General features: G+C 40.3%; 1 protein-coding gene across 3 annotated transcripts in view; it reads left to right on the plus strand.

Moving 5' to 3' along the window:
* The window catches only part of LOC147798361 (adenomatous polyposis coli protein-like), a 53,205-nt gene that overhangs the window by 2,605 nt on the left and 31,756 nt on the right, over positions 1-18,844 (plus strand). The window contains exon 1 of one of the 3 annotated variants that reach the window (XM_087139601.1): positions 658-1,045. The exons of 1 other annotated variant lie outside the window; for it this stretch is intronic. The gene's annotated coding sequence lies outside the window, so the exon portion shown is untranslated. Of the gene's footprint in view, positions 1-657; positions 1,046-12,332; positions 13,557-18,844 lie in introns of those variants that run through there. One more of the 3 variants, XM_022249917.2, reaches the window with a different exon arrangement.

The following is an 18,844-nucleotide window of genomic DNA, read 5'->3' on the forward strand; positions in this document are numbered from 1 at the left end:
CCATTTCAAATACTTATTTTGTGGTAATGTCTCTTGTAAAACCTGTCCGAATTGATTGGGTTTCAAACTTTATCAGAACAGTCACGTTTGGTCATCACTGAGCTGTTCTCCCTTTTCCAACAACAAACCTTTTGCTATTCGTGCATGTACACTATACCATACAAGTTTGTACTTCCTACTCATTGCCACCAGCTACAGATGCAGTTTGTATAACTGGAAAAAAACCCACAAAAATAGGAAATGAATCTCAACAGTCCAGATCAATAATATGAGTTATCACACGAGTGTGAGTGGAATACAGGCGCACTACATTATTCTGTGTTACGTGAGCGTAATAACGACTTTATCTATGAGCAAACTTGACGTGCGGTAAAGATATTATAGGGGCCTGTGCGCGCAAACACACCACCTTTTAATTGAAAGTAAATTTTGCAGTTGTGGGTTTTGCTTTTAGCTTAAAAATAGCGCAATGCATTGATTTAGAACAGCGCGGTACCCAGGGTTTGACTTTGATACACTGTTTGTTGTCATGGATCGACCAATCAGAGAATTCAAGTTTGCCTAAAGATAAGTCTGCTTGTCAGCATTCAGAACAACATGAAACAGTACACATAAAAGAATAAGCAAATATGTACCGTTACTTAATTGGCTAAGTGACCGGTAGTACATGTAGCATGGTTTTCACACCCTGTGCTGTGGGTAGTTTCATCCAGCTCTGACATCACACAACGTGCAGCGGCAGTAAAGGAGGTTTAAGTTCCCCTCCTCCATCTGCTCCATTCCTGAAACCGGAGTCAGTATTGATTTCCTCCCCTGGCTTCTTTCTCTCTCTGCTGGACGAGGTCTTCCTTCTCCTTCTCTTCAGTCCTTCAGCCCACAGGCCAGGCCTGGTATTTCTCTGGAGGCTTGTTGGAGGTTGTTTGTATGCATGTGCAAGCAGTGAAGGGGATCATTGCCCCACTGTGACGCACTATACTGCGGTGGCCTAATGGTAACATATTGGATGTGATTTGGTTAATGTCAGGGGTGGAACTGGCCCCTAATGGTAAGCCCTGATTAGAATTTAGTTTCCGATTGTCAGTATTGATTCATGCATGGTACATGTACATGCAGGACTGTGTTGCACTGTGCTGCACAATGTACAGGTACATGTATTCAATGTACACGTACACCCAGTACAGTGCTCATTCAGTGTAGGCCTACATTTTCAGCTGTGTACTTGTATGTATATATGTAATTTATATGATTTGAAATGCTACTTTGAGATGCTGGGAGTTTGGTATAATGTGTACATGTACATGTGTGCACATACAAGGGACATGTCCAATTATAAACTGTGTGTGTTTACTGGTAGATAAACAAGTACATGTAAGGTGGCAGAAGTCTCATGCCATAGTGTGGCATTTGTTTAGATAAACAAGTAAGGTGGCAGAAGTCTCATGCCATAGTGTGGCAATTTTTAGATAAACGAGTAAGGTGGCAGAAGTCTCATGCCATAGTGTGGCAATTTTTAGATAAACGAGTAAGGTGGCAGAAGTCTCATGCCATAGTGTGGCAATTTTTAGATAAACGAGTAAGGTGGCAGAAGTCTTATGCCATACTGCATGTGTGGCAATTGTTTTCACCATGTGGTGTACATGTACAATACATGCATTTTGGCCAAGTTCTAAATGCCTGATTGGTCAAAGAGTTAATTCCAGTCACTACTTTAGTATACATGTACATGTAGCTGTAAACCCGGTACTCTTCTGAAACCACGGTCAATGCTTAACAAGAGGTACCGGCACCTACTGGTACCTTACCGGTCATTACAAGAGTTATGAATGTTAATTGGCCAACTAAAACATTCAAACTCTTTAAAAGTTGTGGATTAAAAAAAATGGATGAGGCCACCCACCTTTGGCTTGCTTGGCAGATTAGTTTGTTTTCATTCCGCTTGGGTCTCTATATTTTTTATAAGGCTTCTCAGTTCTCATCAAATGTCATGTGTGACGCCTGAGGATGTGTATTTGTGTATTCTGTCAGAAGCCCTATACCTCCATATGTTATCATTTGGCTTAGCACTAGGGCATGAGAAGGCTTTGTGTGCGCATACACCCCAGGATGTTTGTCAGGGACGGCCCTTCTCTTCTCTTCTCCCCTTCCTCCCCCCCCCCAGTGATATCCAGAATTTGTGCATCAAGAAACTAAAATTGGTGCCATGTATAAAAGTGGGAAGTAATATCTTGGCATGGGTCAAAGAAATCTGTAGATGTCGTTGACATAGCATTAAAGTGATCTGCAGGCTACATTTGAGAAAGGCTTGAAAAACAAATGGAAAATCAATGAAATTGAAGTTCTCAGAAGGCAGATGACTAGGGATTGGCCCCTCCCCCCAAAAAAGGATCTGTGCAGAGGTCTTTCGTCTGTCACCCCACCCTCATAGCAGAACTGTGTTACTTCCCTTCCCCCACCCCTCAGGATCTGATGACTTGCTGTGCATCCAAGAAGATCAGCTGGTGCTTGTGTGAAAGTTCTTGGAATGGAGCGGCCAGCAAAAGGCATTTGTAATGGTTGATGCCCCATTGCCATGCTTTTCCATCCCACCTCTCCTTTTTTTTGCTGTTCCTGGAGACAAAAGAATCTGTAAGCTGTTGGGAACTGATAAAGCATGATGGAATTGTTCATCGAAATACAGCATACTGTTAGGGTCTGAAAAACTCTAAACTATTTATGAACAGTAATTATTCCAAAGCTTGAATTTTCTCCGATGCAACAAAGAAATTAAACAAGATCACACTGATATAAGGAACAAATAAGTATGATTTAATGAGAATGTTGATGGGAAGTAGTTTGCAATGATAAGGAATACAAGGTTTTCTTACCGGTGAGACTTGGTAAGGCATACCAGTGAAGAACGCTAGACTCCACAGATGACAAAAAACAGTTCAGTCCTTGACAGTGCAACAGTAAGCTGTCACGGGGACGAAGACCACGTCTAATAAGAGTGACCGGGCTCGAGACGAAACGGCGAGGGCGTGGTGACCGTCACAAATATAGGAACTTGATGCTCTCACAAACTGGCACTGGATTCAGTTCACAAACTGTCTCTTCCGGATCAAGATTCAGCTCTGCACTTCACTTGTCTGGATGAACTTTTCTTACAAGTGTTGCTCCACAGACGACTTGCCACCACAGGTTGAAATGGTGCAGAAGTCAACAAGTCAAAGACTTCTCACAGCCTGCGTAAGGTAGATTTGCCTTCCAAAATCTCTCTTGCGGTGTGTGGGTTTTGTTCTCTGTTTTTTCCGATTTTATAGTCTATAATTCTCCCAGAGATTACGTAAGTTTCTTAAAATACACTTTTTAGCATTACTCAATCTTACAAGAAAACTCGAGAACATATCTGGAAATATCATCAACTTTCCGGCACATACAACAAGAATATTCATGACCATTCATTCATTGTTGCTTGAGGTCAAACGCGGGTCACACAGAGAATCGTGGGCGGTACGATTACATGATCTGCCACACATACAGAGACTGCGTGCGTAAAACAACAATGCTGCACATCTCATGTATACATGAAGTCCATTCCTGACTACCTTTTTTCCCATTTCATCAGCAGCCACAATTGTTTGCTCATTTGATCCTTGTTAAAATGGTCACCCGAGTAGCAGTTTTTATGCATGTACATTTATATATACATGCGTCTACATGTGCAGGTCTTGAAAAATACTTCTTTGAAAAATGTTTCTCACCAAAACATGGAAAAGTTGTCTTGCAATTGATGAATTCCTTCAAGAAATTTCAAAACATTAGCATAAATAGCAGACAATAAATGCTATAAGAATGACTTGTATTAAAATGTAAAAACTAAACCATGGAGAAAATGTTTTTCCAGTGAATTCCTCACAGGCATCAAAATTATAAATTTTAATAAGGTTCCCTTCACAAGGCAGACACAAAATGGGAATTACATTTAGAAATAAACATTTTATAAACAGACTTTCAACTGATGGATGAGCTTTTATTGCAAGCCATCAGGGATTGGCTAATTAGCCTCAAACCATCCTTCCAGCAATCGTGATCAAATTACAGTACATTGCCAGGATCCCCAACCTCGCTGGCCCTATAACACTCGAGTTTCCCAGACTCTGGAGGTTTTTTCTGTTATCATTATTCTGTAAATGTGGAGGAGGAGACCAGCTCTGTCTTCCTACAGTACTACAGCGCACTACCGACTTTAAATTACAGAAAGTGTAGTCCCTGCGGGCACCAAGCCCTCACAAGCACCATCCCAATATCACATTGCTTTTTCCCCCCCAGGTGACAGGAGATGGTGTGCTTTTCGTACTTCATTGCCTTTTTTTTACCTTTTTCCTCAGGTTCTTAGATTCAGAAGACAGGAGTTGTCTAGATGTTTCATCCTTTGTTTTAGTCGGAGCAGCTCAGACCGACATGTAATATTTTTAGAAGAATTTCACAAGAGGTGCGTCTTTGAAAGTCCCGAAATAAGTGATTGTTAGGGCCTTGGCACTTTTAAAACCTGTTTGAAAGGAACAGTTTTTCTGGTTTGTTACCAACAAATATTTGCTTGGCTTATCAGGACCCATTGTTTGTTGAATGTACATGTGCAATGTACATGTTTATACATGTATTTCTCACATGGAGGAGTAGTGCAGCATTTGTCACCACCTACATGTTCATGTACCTCCATGGTTGAACATACGGTACATGTACACTGTACATAGTACTGTACATTTACATACGTTCAGCAAGCGTAATCTTTATTCACTATACATGTACCGGTACATGTACATGTAGATGCATGTACATGCATACTCTGAAATTGATTTTAAAAATTCCGTTTTACTTGTAGAAGAACGTGCAATACAGGTGATTCACAGTAGTGCGCCATCAAGAGTTTGCAACGTGTTGGCCAATCACAACGCACAAATTCTGTCGACGCATTCCAAACCCGCATTTGGTCGACGCGCTGCAAACTCTTGGTGGCGCCCTCTTGTGAAACGGCCGTATTTACCCCTACACTGGTGAGAGAGGCCAGGACAATAATCAAATATCATTGATGCTGCTTGCTCATTGCCAATGCCAACACACCACAGATTTGCACGTGTACATGTAATGTACAAGTAAGCGTACCCCATGTCCCAGACACATACCCCTACATTTACCTGTATGCACAAGCATGCACATACGTCTTATCTTGCCCCATTAAACAGGAGATCATTGCTTGGTTATTAATGCTCTCTTTCGTGTTCACAAAAGGAATGCAAATGTTCACTGCCATCCCAGTTACTTGTTTGCCAAGGACTTTGTGGTAAACCATCCTGCTCAAGGACACAGACAAGCTTCCCCAACCTGACTGGTAACCTGACTTCACATATATGATAGGCAGTGCCATCAAAGCATCTTGAAGCATTGCTACCTTTCCTGTTTTCTGAATAGCATTGCCTATTTTCGCGGTGCTGAATATTTAAATTAATTAGCCGAATTGGCTCATATCAGTTGTCAGACAGACAACAACAAGCTGACCGATCCCTGACTCACCTGATTGAGTTCCAGTGGGCTACATTCTGTACACATGACTTTACATAACCTGTCAGAGAAAAACTGATTTGTTTTTGTGTTTTACTCACTTGACATCAACACACAGGAGTACCGGTATTTGTGTACACATGCACAATGAAGACCCACATCTTGACTCTTTGTTGCTCCGGGTTATTAACCTCAGTGGCAGAAGTGCTTGATTTGTTTTGCTCTAAAGATTATGCCTCTGAATCCCCGCTGAGATGGGCAGCTGCCTCAGTGCAGGTATAAAGGTACACAGGGCCAGGCTTGTTATTGATTCCCCAACCCCATGTCAACACATGAGACATCTGAATTTCCATCTGTCCTTACCTTCAGCACTTGTGCGTTTCTTGGCATAGAGCCTCAGACCTTCAGCTGCTGTGTTTTCTTGAATTGATATGATAGCAACAACGTGAAACAAAAGAGTAGGCCAATGTTCATAAGAGGATTCCATTTTGAAAGAAAAACATCTCAGTGTAAGCTGAGAATCTTCAAGAAACCAAAAGCTCAAAATTAGGATTCTGAACATTTTCAGAATCTGATCTTTGAAGTCCAATATCGCAAAATGTCCTAAGGGCATGCCCTATTTTCTTCTCCACCAGATTTAGGACTAAAACTCTTTAACTGTAGTGGGTCTAGAATCTTAGGTTCCTTTTATAGTCCTTATATTTGAGCTTCAATTCGTATTTGAAAACAGATGAGCTTTGTGCGGAAAAGCAGGGCATCAAGTTGATCAAGTCCCTTGTCTGCATACATTTTGTACAGTTAAATTTGGGTGTCCCAAAAGGCTTAAAAGGTATCCACAGCATGCTCAGATGCCCTCAGCATGTGTTGTATTTGGCTGGGTGGGAGCAGCGAGTTTACCAATCTTCTTGAAAGGTTTGAATGGTTTTGAAAAGCGCTCATGCAGATGCTCCCATCTGGACTAAGTGAAATCCGTGCACATGTACAGGTACTAGAGTACATGTCAAGAAAGATTAATATTCAAGATAATGCTTTATGTAGTTTTCATTTGTGGACTCTCTGAGCAACCATTCAAGTTCAGGACTGTGTGTGGGTAATGGACAAAGCTTCCAGTTCTTATCTGTACTCCCACAAAATGACATGTACATGTCAAAACGACATGTACAAATGTACATGTACATATAGTAGGCTTCTTAATGTCATGGGAAGGCTACAGTCACAATAAGTGCCCTTCCAAATTACTTTGAGACTTTCCAAAACACCTGTGTCTGGGGCCCCGCTGTTTCTGGTAGCAAGTTTCACAGGGTGCTACTGGAAATGAGACTTGACACTGATGGCAGGCCATTACCCTTCAAGTTCCTGTCGGCAGACTTCTGGTAACTTGCTCTGACATTGAGTAACTGGGTAGCCCATGGGTAGTCCAACCCAGGGGAACCTAGGCCCTGTGTGGTGAGAGTGGCTCCAAGCAAGGGGAAAAATTTGGTACAATTTGTATTGGGCTTCTTGGTGTTTTGCAATTAAAGTCAAACCGCATTTTTCACCTCATTTACAATGCTGTTGGTGTCGCATACTGATAAAGGTCACATCTGTCTCCATCATAAGGGGTTTCTCAACTACTTGTAGATTCACTTACATGTGAGTTTTAACTTGGCAGAAAGATTCACAGATTTAAAGCCTGTTTTGGACACGCACACTGATGTCAAGAAGATTGAGCATCAATTTTCCCTACTTTCAGGATTGTAAGCGACTTTGTGAATTTTCTATTCAGGAAATTTCCCTTGAGACTGACCAGGGAATAAGAACTGAGATGTGTTTCCACGACAACTGAAAGTGGAGTATTCTCAGTCTCTGGTTCCCTGTGGATCAGATGCCAGTTGCCGGTTGGTCGTTCATTATGTTGGAGAGCAGACAATTGAACTACGGTACGTGTACATTTAAGTCTGTAGTCACAGACACTTGACAGAGAAGAGACCTGCCAAGTCAGGATATGTACAACTCAAGTGTTTGGGACTAGACCTCCTTTTTATATACATGTACCATAGGAAGCCTTTAGTGGTAACAACAGGTACTATACTATACTTCACCAATTGCATTGGTATCACCTCACTTTTACATTGCTTCTTTTTTTCCCTTCTTAAAGCTGGTGTTACTAGTAAGCATTATCTTATGGACTTCATTTTGACTCTCATCTCCTTCACCAGACAGCACGAGAAACGAAGAGAAACTATGCATGAGGTCCATTCCATCATCACCCAGTAATATCTCAGTAGTCACCCATCCTTCCCAACCTCCCCCCCTTCCTCCTATCTGTCATTACAGGTTGTTTCATGGGCAGACAGGATTCATGTCTTCAAAAATTGGTCTGATTCTGACAGAATGGGTGGGGGGGTCAATTTGGGGAAAGATTGTGTACATTTAAAGTAACCTCTGTACTAGTACATGTACTTGACCAGCAACACAGTGAAAGTTTATTTTGGACTTTTTTTTGCATCCCATAATGAGTAGTTACACTGCACAGTATTAGTCTCATCCCTATATGTACAATTTATGGACATTTTATGTGCGGTATGCATTGTGCACCTGCAAATGTACATGTATATGTACATACATGTACATATACATGTACATGTACATACAGATACATGTACGTGCATATGCAGTTCACAAATACTTTTTAAATACATGTACTTATCAATGTGCGTACATGGGTAGGCATTCACCGCGTTCTGGGGACAAGTTCTTTTGTTAGGGAAATTTGAACCGAGTTGTAGGGACATTTCTGAGTCCCCACAACTAGGTGAAATGCCAAGTATGTGTCCCCACAACTATGGTGCGGGAGCATGTGCACATGTCTGCCTAATGTGTACCTAATGCACATGTACTTGTGTAGTAAGGGGTTAAGGAACTTTCAGACGTTTCCGAGAAAATGCATCAGAAAGACCAAACTGATTGCAGTTTTCCCAGCTTTCAGATTTTGATTGATTGTGTACTGCATGTACATGTATGCACATCAACCATAGGAGACCTCCGTTTGCCTCGGAAATTGACACAGTCTTTTCTTCCAGATACTTACGTGTTTGTTCATATGAAGCTCTGAAAGACCCATCTGTCATATTGCTAGGATGGACAAAATGGAAATTGCAATTTAGCATCAAACCAAAAGTGCATAAATAGTGTGTACATAAATGCAGGTCACATTTTCTGTGTTACAGGCACTGGTATGTTGCTTCCGGCCCTGTGCATGGATGTGCATGTACATGTAGATGTACATGTACAGGTAAACTGTAATGCAGTATGAAAACAAAAGCTGGTCAGTTTTCCTTGGACTTTGTCTCAGTATGTCAAGTTGTACAAGATGTGACCCGCTCTGCAAAAAAGGATAATAAGTCCCACAATGCCAAAACACATAATGGCCTGTTCTATTTGGAGAGGGTAACATTTCTGCAAAAAGGTGATTTTGTGTTCTTTCTGTAATATTTATTTATTCAGAATTTTTGACTACAAACATGGATACTGATGAATAAAGATGAAAAATTGATCATTCAATAGGAAATCCTACATAGCATTGTGTTTCCAAGCACTACACTTTGAGCTTTTTCTCGAAAAGTGCTTTTATTGAATCTGAAAATGTGGATATACAGATGTCTATATACAGTGTGTTCCTACAAAAAAGTAACCGAAGTTCAAATGTCAGCTATGTCAAGCATACATGGGTCATTCTTGTGAAATGTTTACCACAATACTAAGTAACTCATCAGCTTTAATTTGACACATTGCTTACGTCAACATTGTCACAGATCACAGTTAGGGTCCTTCGAAGGTGAAGGGTACAAAACCTACTTTTTCCAAGTTTTTGGTTTGTAAGGTACGAAACCAACTTTTCTTTAAGTTTTTGGTTTCATCATTTGTTTGTTTTTCACACCAAGTTTTAATGAAATGCTACCCCTTTGTTAACATTTTGCAAGTGACTGTAATTTACAATCTCTGGTGAGCAGATCATTCAGCCCTTACCTTTTATGCACCAACACCTTCAACGTGTCCTCCTACCCTGCTCTTCTAACTTGGAAAAAGTACGTTTTGTACCCTTTACCTTCGAAGGACCCTAACTCTATGATCCGTGACAATGTTGACGTAAGCAATGTGTCAAATTGAAGCTGATGAGTTACTTGGTATTGTAGTCAACATTTCACAAGAATAAACCATGTACTCTTGACATAGCTGACCTTTGAACTTCGGTTACTTTTTTTAGGAGCACACTGTATATCTGCGGAACGCAGTGCACTACAGGGGTCATTCTTATATTAAATTGTAGCTTTTGATGTACAGAATCAAGCCATACAGTATCAAAAACTCATAACCTGAATCTGGCGACTTATTACCCATTTTTCTAGAGCCAGTCACAAATACATGTATGTTCGATACCGGTACACTCATCAGCCAACCAATAATACCGTACATGATTTCCATTCTGGTGAAGGGTTCCCCCTAGTTGCCTCAGTAAGTTTACACAAAAGATTTTCTCCTTTCACTTGGATGCATAACGTGTCTGATCAATCTTGATGAAATCTTTCAGACCTCCAACCCCCCTCCCCCACACTCACAGACCTGTCAGGCTACCGTTACAACAAATACAGGCTCCCCTCTCCCCGCCTTGCAAATTACTCATGATTGTGCATCTCATTTAACCGGCCATTGTGTTGTATCTGTTTTAGCCTACTGGTACCATCTCTACTCTTTTTTTGCAACAGGAAATTAAAGCGACGCTGCTCATGTGGCAAGTAAGCCATCCTTTTTTAGCTTGCGACGTGACTAAAGCACTTAATCTGTAACAATAACAGAATATGTGTCCTTCTCCCCCCCCTCCACCTTGCAACCTCTGCCGTTAGAACAACATTGTAGCGTTTATAGGAGCAGTGTCCCCCGGGAGAGAGGCCGTGTGTCACCAAACACCTTGGGAGGATGATTTTTCAGATGGCAAGGCTCGATATCTGATGCTCGGAAGATGCCTTTACGATTTCAGAGCGCAGTTATTAATGTATGAAATATTCCCGTCCCACGTTTCGTTGTCTCGATTTTCAGGGATGATAGGAAGACCAGAGAGGTGAAGTACTTGTATCTGTTTTCAAACCATCAGGGATTACGATGAGAGAAACGATACCTTCTTTTTATCAGCTCTGCATCAAAGCCCCATCTTCTGCAAATTTGGCATACTTTTATTTGAAATTGCAAGTGTTGAAATGCATACGTGGTAGGATGATGCAGCGTTAGCATCAAGAGGAAGCTTGCCAGTATGTGCAAATTATTGGAGCTTTGTTGATTGAAGATTGCCATGTCTGCATTTTTTTTTCCAACCTGGCTTTTGGTGACTTTCAAACAAAAGACACGAACTGAGGATGAAAAAAATACACAGGTGGTTGCCATATTTGAAAGACCAAAGTTTCAGAACAGTTGGAGCTTTAAAAGGATCGGCTTTGAACATTTTAAACTTAAGAGGGAAGTTTTGGGTATTGACAGAATCCCGGAAAAAATCACTCAAAAAGAAATTTCAAATTTGGGGAGGAATGATTGAGATATTGGGGTTGGATTACATTGAGCATGTACATACCTACATGTACATGTACCACTACATGTATGTGCTACATGTAACTCAGATCACACTGTATCCCCTTTAGAACCATTGCTGCCAGAGACCATTTCTTAAGAACTTGAGCAAGTTATAAGGACATGTACGGTACATGTACATGTGTACAAAGACACTTTTGTAATCTGGGCCCCAGTAATCTAGATCCATTTAAGTTCCGATTAGTGACCTCAGCTAACAGGGGATAGCCGACCCCAATTGACCTTTTCCCTGGTCTCTGACTGGCAGTGTGATCAATTTCATCCAGTGTAGCTGTACTGAATACATTATAGCACCCTAAGGGCCTGGAGTTAGAATAAGCCAAATATTTCATATCTGCTGTGAAATGTGTTTCTAATTTTTTAGTATTTTATGTACATATTTACCGGTACATTGGCATTCCATACGTGCATGTAACTCTATATCCTAAATTATACTCCAGTACATCTATTGAAATCTTTCTGTTTTTTCCACGTAATTAGATAATGATATCATATGGGTAATTCCAAAAATGAAGGGTCGATTTTTTGTGTGTCCCTGTCACATCTGACATGATTTTGTAAGTTTGTAAGTTCCAAGAGTGTTGAATTAATGCAAATTACCTGCCAAAGAAATACTAATCCTTGGAACACAATTCCAGTGATATTTCCATGTCCAGTACCGTAACAAAGGTCAAATGTAACAGGGACACAAAAATGTCACACTTTTGTGACGCCTAATGTCTGGACTTACCCGTATCTGTGTTACCGCTTCAATCCTGTTAGTCCTTTTTTTAATTGCATGACTTTATATGCTTATGTACAAGTAATCCCCCCTCCCTTCTTGAGATAGGTAGGGAGTCCCCTCCATGTGCATTGTGCAAAGTTGTTTAGAATTCATGTACATGTACCTGTTTGTACATTTCCAAGGCAAATTGTTACCACCATTTGAAAAACATAGGCTGTATGTGGAGTATGTGTACATTATATTCAGATAGACATCAATTTTATCAAATTTTGTACATTTACTGTGAAAAAGAAGTCCATCAAAGTCTGTTACAAGGTTATGAATTATTCATGCCTACGTGTACATGTACATTGTACATGTACATGTAGCTCCCTCCCTCCGGTTACAGGTACATGCACATGTACCGTACCTCTGCTCTATAACCTTTTCATGTCACAGGCTGCTCTCAGTCGTGCTTGTCATAGCAGGCCAGCAGGCAAGTTGTTCACCCATTACATTGCATAGATGCAGATCCAGGAGTCAGAAAAGAAAACCGTGTTAAATACTGTTGTCTGATGTACCGTTGTTCACACCCAAAATTTCATCACCACTTAGCGGTTAGAATATCGCCTATATGTATGCTGCAATTAAGCTCACCAACTCTGCAACATGAATTATTCATCTGTGGGTTCATGTGCTGCCTCTGCAGTACGTGCAGTGTGTGTCCACCGTCTCCAACCGTCCTCTGCTGTATGTATTGGTGTATGTGTGTGTGACAGGGATGCAGAGAGGTCAGTGATTATGCCACAGTGAGGTATTGGCATTATCATTATCCTACCTACATGTACATCTACGTCACTCGACCGCCGTCTCTCACCACCGATGCATATATGATTCAGGGTTAGTCTCTCCGTCTCCCTGGCATCGTAATTTTTTTTTCTTTCCTTCTACCCTTCTTCTGTCTGTCGGGCAGCGGATGAACTCTCTATCACTGACAGAGAAAGAAACGTGCAAACTGTGCTTGTCTGTGTTCGGGCTCCTCTCTGGGGCCTCTTGGGCAAGATTGCTGTACGTGTACGAGCAGGGTCTGTGTATTGCGTATTAAATTTTGACAGATACTCGGACGGAATAGGAAGAGGTTGTTTTCCAACTGCTTTGCGGTCGTTCCGGGAGAAATGGGAAAGTTGAAGAGGTGCTGTAGTAACTGAAGATGTTCTGAGGATTTTTTTTTCTAATTTTTCAAGTGGGGCGTCTCTTATGCCTGTAGCGTGGATGTGTAATGTTGGTGAGCAGCACTTTGTGTTTACTGTGTGTCATGCATATATTTAATATCAATTTTAAATGATGTCGCCCTAAAAGAGCAGACACATATGGCAAGTTTGGAGCAGTCGCTACAAGATGAAAAGATGGTTTTTAGATTTGGAGCATGTCGTCTGTGCATCAGTGGAGAGGAGCGGATGTAACGCATCAGTGACTTTGACGGCAGTTGATTTGATGAATTGACAGGCATGGTAGGGACGGTTGCCATCTGATACAGCGCGCTGCAGAAACAGACATCCTTAGAGACTGCATCTCGGAACGTACATCGTACAGCTACCATAAGCAATTGGAACAGTACACTCCAAAGTCTGTGATAAATCAGTGCTTGTACATGTATACATGTATGTACATCATAAAGTAGATCATCGTTGTCAGGGTAAGTTTGAAATACATGTAGGAATTTGTCTCATTTATTTTCAGTGTGTGCATTCCTAGTGCTGTTCAGTGTGAACAAGATGACTGTTCTATGTTGCAAATGCAGAACACGCGGCCCCCATATCTGTAAATATCCATTATTTATGTTTCATTTGTGAATCTGCCAGCACATGCACAGTTGGGTGTTATTGTCTATGAAAGCAATCCATGGCCACTTGCCCCCTCGGTGCTTGTATCTCCTGGTTAATCATCCTCTATCTATGGAATTTATCCTTGACAAAGCAGGGTCTACTGGTGCTTCTCTTTTTAAACTGCATTTGCAGTCTTATCAGTGAACCCATGTTCCTGAATTCATCTTACTATGATAATGTCCATATGAAGACCTGTGCAGTTTGACCTGTAAAGTCACATATACATGTACATGTATGTAAACATGTACCGGTACATATACTGATCCTTGTGCGTTGTACAGTGTAAGTTTCATTGCTGCTTTCTTGTCTCTACACATATTAAAACATCCAATAAGAGTGTCACTTTCTTGTGACATAATTCCTTGAATTTTTACATGTATTTACTGAAAATGTGCATGGACTGACATATAAAGTGGAAATAAATTTGTTATTTATTTGTTACAGGCAGTGTCACTTGGCATGAATCATGTTTGAGCAAATACTAAAAATGAATTTTGTGTACAACTTCACCTGATTGTGTACATGTACATGTACATTTATGCATGTGGTAACAAATTTAACATGATTTCAATCACTTCCTCTCCCTTCTATATTCATGAAGTCAATTTCTAAAACTGCTCAATGAGTCTTGGCTGTATATGAGCGTGGATCCGCTCCTCATGTGATAAATGTATAGCCTCAGCTGTCATCTTGTGTTTCCGACATACTTGGAATGCACCTCAACACCCACCCCATTGCAATCAATACAGCACGTTCTACGGATGGAATTTTTGTCGTAGTTACATGTATGGTCACTGGAAAGATTGCATCACCATGCACGATGCCATCGTCGATCAGCTGTGCAGGGAAAAAATTGCCTGTCATTTTTGTAAGCGCTTGCTGTGTTTTGTAAAGATACAACTGGTTCCTGTTTGAAACATTGAAAAGTCTTGCGCTTGATGCAGTTGTGCGAGAAACATTGTCCACGGCTGTGGCTCTGTGAATGACAGCTGTACATAAACCACGAGTTACATGTACATGCTGAGATCATCTGTGGTTTTGAGAAGAATTTCCTTCCCCAGAAACTGGCCGTATTATCGAGAGATGTCTGTCAATATGGGTAAAACTCTGAGGAAATGAAACAGTGTCTCAAGGTGGCAGTTTAATCTCACACAAACAAACTCCGAGCAATGTTCTTAATTTGTGACAGTTTTCATCATTTCCCAATTGTAATGAAGCGGCTGTTTGGCAAGAAGATTTCAGAATTGTGAGGCCATTGTTCAAAGCATCTTGGATATTACAAGTTGTATAATGTACATGTAGCTTCTCTCAAAAGCAAGTACAAAATCAAAGTCAATTTGTTTTTCTCTGTATTGCAGTCTGTGTTCAGTGTACATGTGCCTACATTTGCGACTAAAATTTATTTATATTCGAGACATTCCATGGCACTTCGTAGGTACCTTAAAAAATGGAACTTTACACTGTAAGTCAGACGTACATATTGATATGTGCATCTTTATTGCCATTAGATGTTCACTTGAAACCCCCCATCCCAGACTCTGTACACAATGTATGCTAATGCATCTTGTTATATCCTGAATCCCCACACACGGTAAATGGCGCGATTCACATGAGCCGTCTTCTTCCTCCCAATGGAAGGAGATTTTTTTCTCTATAAATCTGCATCTGTGAATGGGGTCGTAGGAATTCGTTTGCGGATGGACAGACATGCAGGTGTTAGGTTTATATTACTTTGTTCGTCATTGTGGAGACAGTCGTTGGATGTTGACAGCAGCCTGGCTTGCTATGGAGAAGTATGGTACATTGTTGCTGCTCAAGCATCAGGATTTACTTCTCTTATTATTTACATATTGTACGTTTGTCAGTATTAAACTCTTTCAGAGACCGTACAACGTGTGCTTGCGAATGACTTTTAGTTCAGTGCCGATTAATGTGACAGTAATGATTCATGATTTTTTTTCTCTCTTATACAAAACTCATTTCATAATTGCAATCAATCTCAGTGATGTATACATGTACATGTACCGTATGTTTCAAGTGGAACAGTCAAGGGTAAACTGCAATCTGAAAATAATAAAATATCGATGCTTTAAAGCATTTGAAATGAGAAAACATTTCTAATTACTGTATCTTTTTGATAATATATGTAGTCTCATGACATTGGACAGTTTTTTGAAAATGTATTTTGCAATTTGTACATTTAACTTGATGTTTCTTCACAGATTGTACCTGTGATGAAAAACATATAAAAAAATTATCTTGTTCAATGTTTTTGAACCACATGTCATTGCTGAATACTTGTTCTTAGAAAAGAAAATTGGTGACACATGACTTGATTTTTCACGGATTTCTCAGAAACCTTTTCCGTCCCATGGGTATAAGATGCATGACCTCCATTTACGCCTCCCCCGCATCCCTCTGACAATCACTACGGCAACCCTGACTCATCTCCTTGATGCACTCAAATGCATCTGATCAACATGGATGCTGCAGAGCAGTTTAGATGCCGACATCGCACTTGTCTTTATCCTGTCAGTATGGGGGAAAATACCAGGGGTATTGTTCTCCTCAAGGCCAGTAAAATAATTATTATGATTCCGTGGGACTTTATCTGCAATTTTATCGTCTGGTATTTTGCTTATACTGGAAAATTAAATCCAGTTAGAAATTGAGTTCATTTAAGTTGAATTTAGGCCTCCTCAGAGGTTAGGCAATAATGCAGCCATTCATAGGGCTAAATGTTCATTCTAAAAGTAATAAACAGAAAAGAGGAATTCAGAGAAAGGGAAACAAGTTACACTGTATTTCAACTTTATGTATTTTTTTTGTCGTCTACATTTGTCAGTAGTGCAGCTGAGAAAAATGCTGAACGAATGATCCTACGTGTACATGTACTTTCCAATTTCCCCTGTCTTAAGAACAAAACATACATGTACATGTAGTTTACCCGTAACCTCACTGCCTTCAGTCAGTGAGGGAAATGATGGAAAAACCTGTTAAATGAAACCAGTGTAGGGCTGAGTCTGTCCTTTCTCTTGATCTACAAATTGTGAAAGCTAGCCAGTGGTTTCAATCTCCTCTCTGCCCATTCCTTATTAATTCAATGGGATGATTCAGATTATCACTGGCATATAATTTACATTAGAAAGACACCTTCTCCCTCTCGGGCTTTGATATGATACATGCTACGTGTACATGTGTGTAAACAACGGCAAACCTGAAGTTGGCAAGAGTCTAGGGCTACATTAATCAATTAAGATTGACAATTCAGTCACTGAAAAATGATACTACATGACATCTACCGGTACCTTCCCCAGACGACATGTATGTACTAAATGTATTATCTTCTTTCTTTTTTCAGTTTATTTAAATTGGATGCTACCGGTATATTATCAACATTGACGACCACATGTAATTAATTCCTAGTCACTGAAACTTGAAATGCAGTTGTGGAATTGGAATCTTACGTTAATATCAAATTACATACATGTGCATTGGTATATGTTTATAATTACCCGCATTTTTTTTGAAGGGCGGGTTCCCCTATAATATATTATTTACATGTTAGCTCACACATTTTGCTGTTAATTTTATGGGACGTTGCAGTTAGGATTGTTGCCATAAATCTAGAATCCAATCGTGGCATCTCTATATCTCCGGGCACTGTTCCACAGCTGAGTCACCCAGATTAATCTTTCTCAAGTTCATATTTATCCTTCCTCCCCCATGCCCGCACTGGCAACAAACCGTTTTTCTTAATTTTGTCATCTCTCACTGTGGTCATAAACAACTTGGTGACCAGGCGTCCGGATAAAAAAAAAAAATTAGTCCGTGGTGGTGTGGATTACATTCTGTCTCTGTTGTGCATGACAGTACGTGTACATAAGGTTTTCTGCAGATGGTATTGGACAGAGGTTAAGCATTTTTATGACTTGCTAAATGTCTTTTTTCTTCTGGATTTCACGATAATAGAAGCCATGTACATTTATTTTATTACTGCAAAGGAGTCAGTGCATTTAAGTGTTTATTTACACATATTTGTACCAGGAGGATATGAGAAACAGTAACACTTTGAGTTTTTCTAGCCCTTCAACAAAAACTAATCAAATTTAAGTGTTAGTTTTCAGTATTGATTGAGAAAAAGAGATCAACCTGCATACGTGAATGGTATCAAAATAGATTTGAACAACGGTTAGTAATATATGAAAACATTAGAGGGGCTAGTGGCAGTGAAAATAGTGCTACATGACTACATGTAGTGTCCAGTGAGTCAGTCAGATTGGCTTGTTAGAAAGAATACAAGTATGTACTTGTACATCTACTGGTAGCAGTTGATACTGTCAACCACCATACTGACCAGCAGATCAGATGGCCAGTCAATCAATAACAACTGTAGTCTTCTCACCCAACCAATCAACCAACTGATGGCCAGTCCACGAATTACAGTACATGTACGAGTGAACACATGCAAATCAAATCCTGTGATGACACCAGGCTAATTCTTTTATTGATTGCATATTGTGAGTGTTTTTTCCTTAAAGTAATCAGAAGGGCCTTATTTTGTTTTGTTCTGTGTTTTTTTCCTATTAGTTTGTTATTTTTTTCATAAATTGTGGACAAGGAAAATAGAACATGCTTTGGATGTGGGTTGTAAAAATTCTACTTGCTGTAGCTCCCACCATTGACCTCTCATTAGAACTACTCGTGGTGAATCATACCATGAGTTACCCTTCATTTTTTAGCAGTTTTAAGGAGTACTGATTTGGTCTCACACCCTTTCCTTTCTAAAATGAATTGCCAGTTCCACCCAAATGTAAATGGAGAGGCCTTGCACTTTTTCTTTGTAGCACTTTTACATTGTGCATTCCATGAAATGGCAGTCTGGGCTTCATGTGCTTCAGCTCAACCCCAAGAAACTGAGAATGTTAGCGCATCCCTACAGGCTAAATAATTTACTGCGGGATCCCAGTCAGTTGATACATAGGCATGTGCTGGTTTGGTCACGAACGATGAGGACCGATGACGGTTGGTTTACACGTCACATACCGCACATTATCACCGCATCAGTCACTGGTTTATCAGCCGCCGTTGCACATTC

This window comes from Acanthaster planci, linkage group LG08 (assembly GCF_054643075.1).
Source record: "Acanthaster planci isolate LZ-2023a linkage group LG08, COTS_SCS, whole genome shotgun sequence".
Classification (NCBI taxonomy): Eukaryota; Metazoa; Echinodermata; class Asteroidea; order Valvatida; family Acanthasteridae; genus Acanthaster; species Acanthaster planci.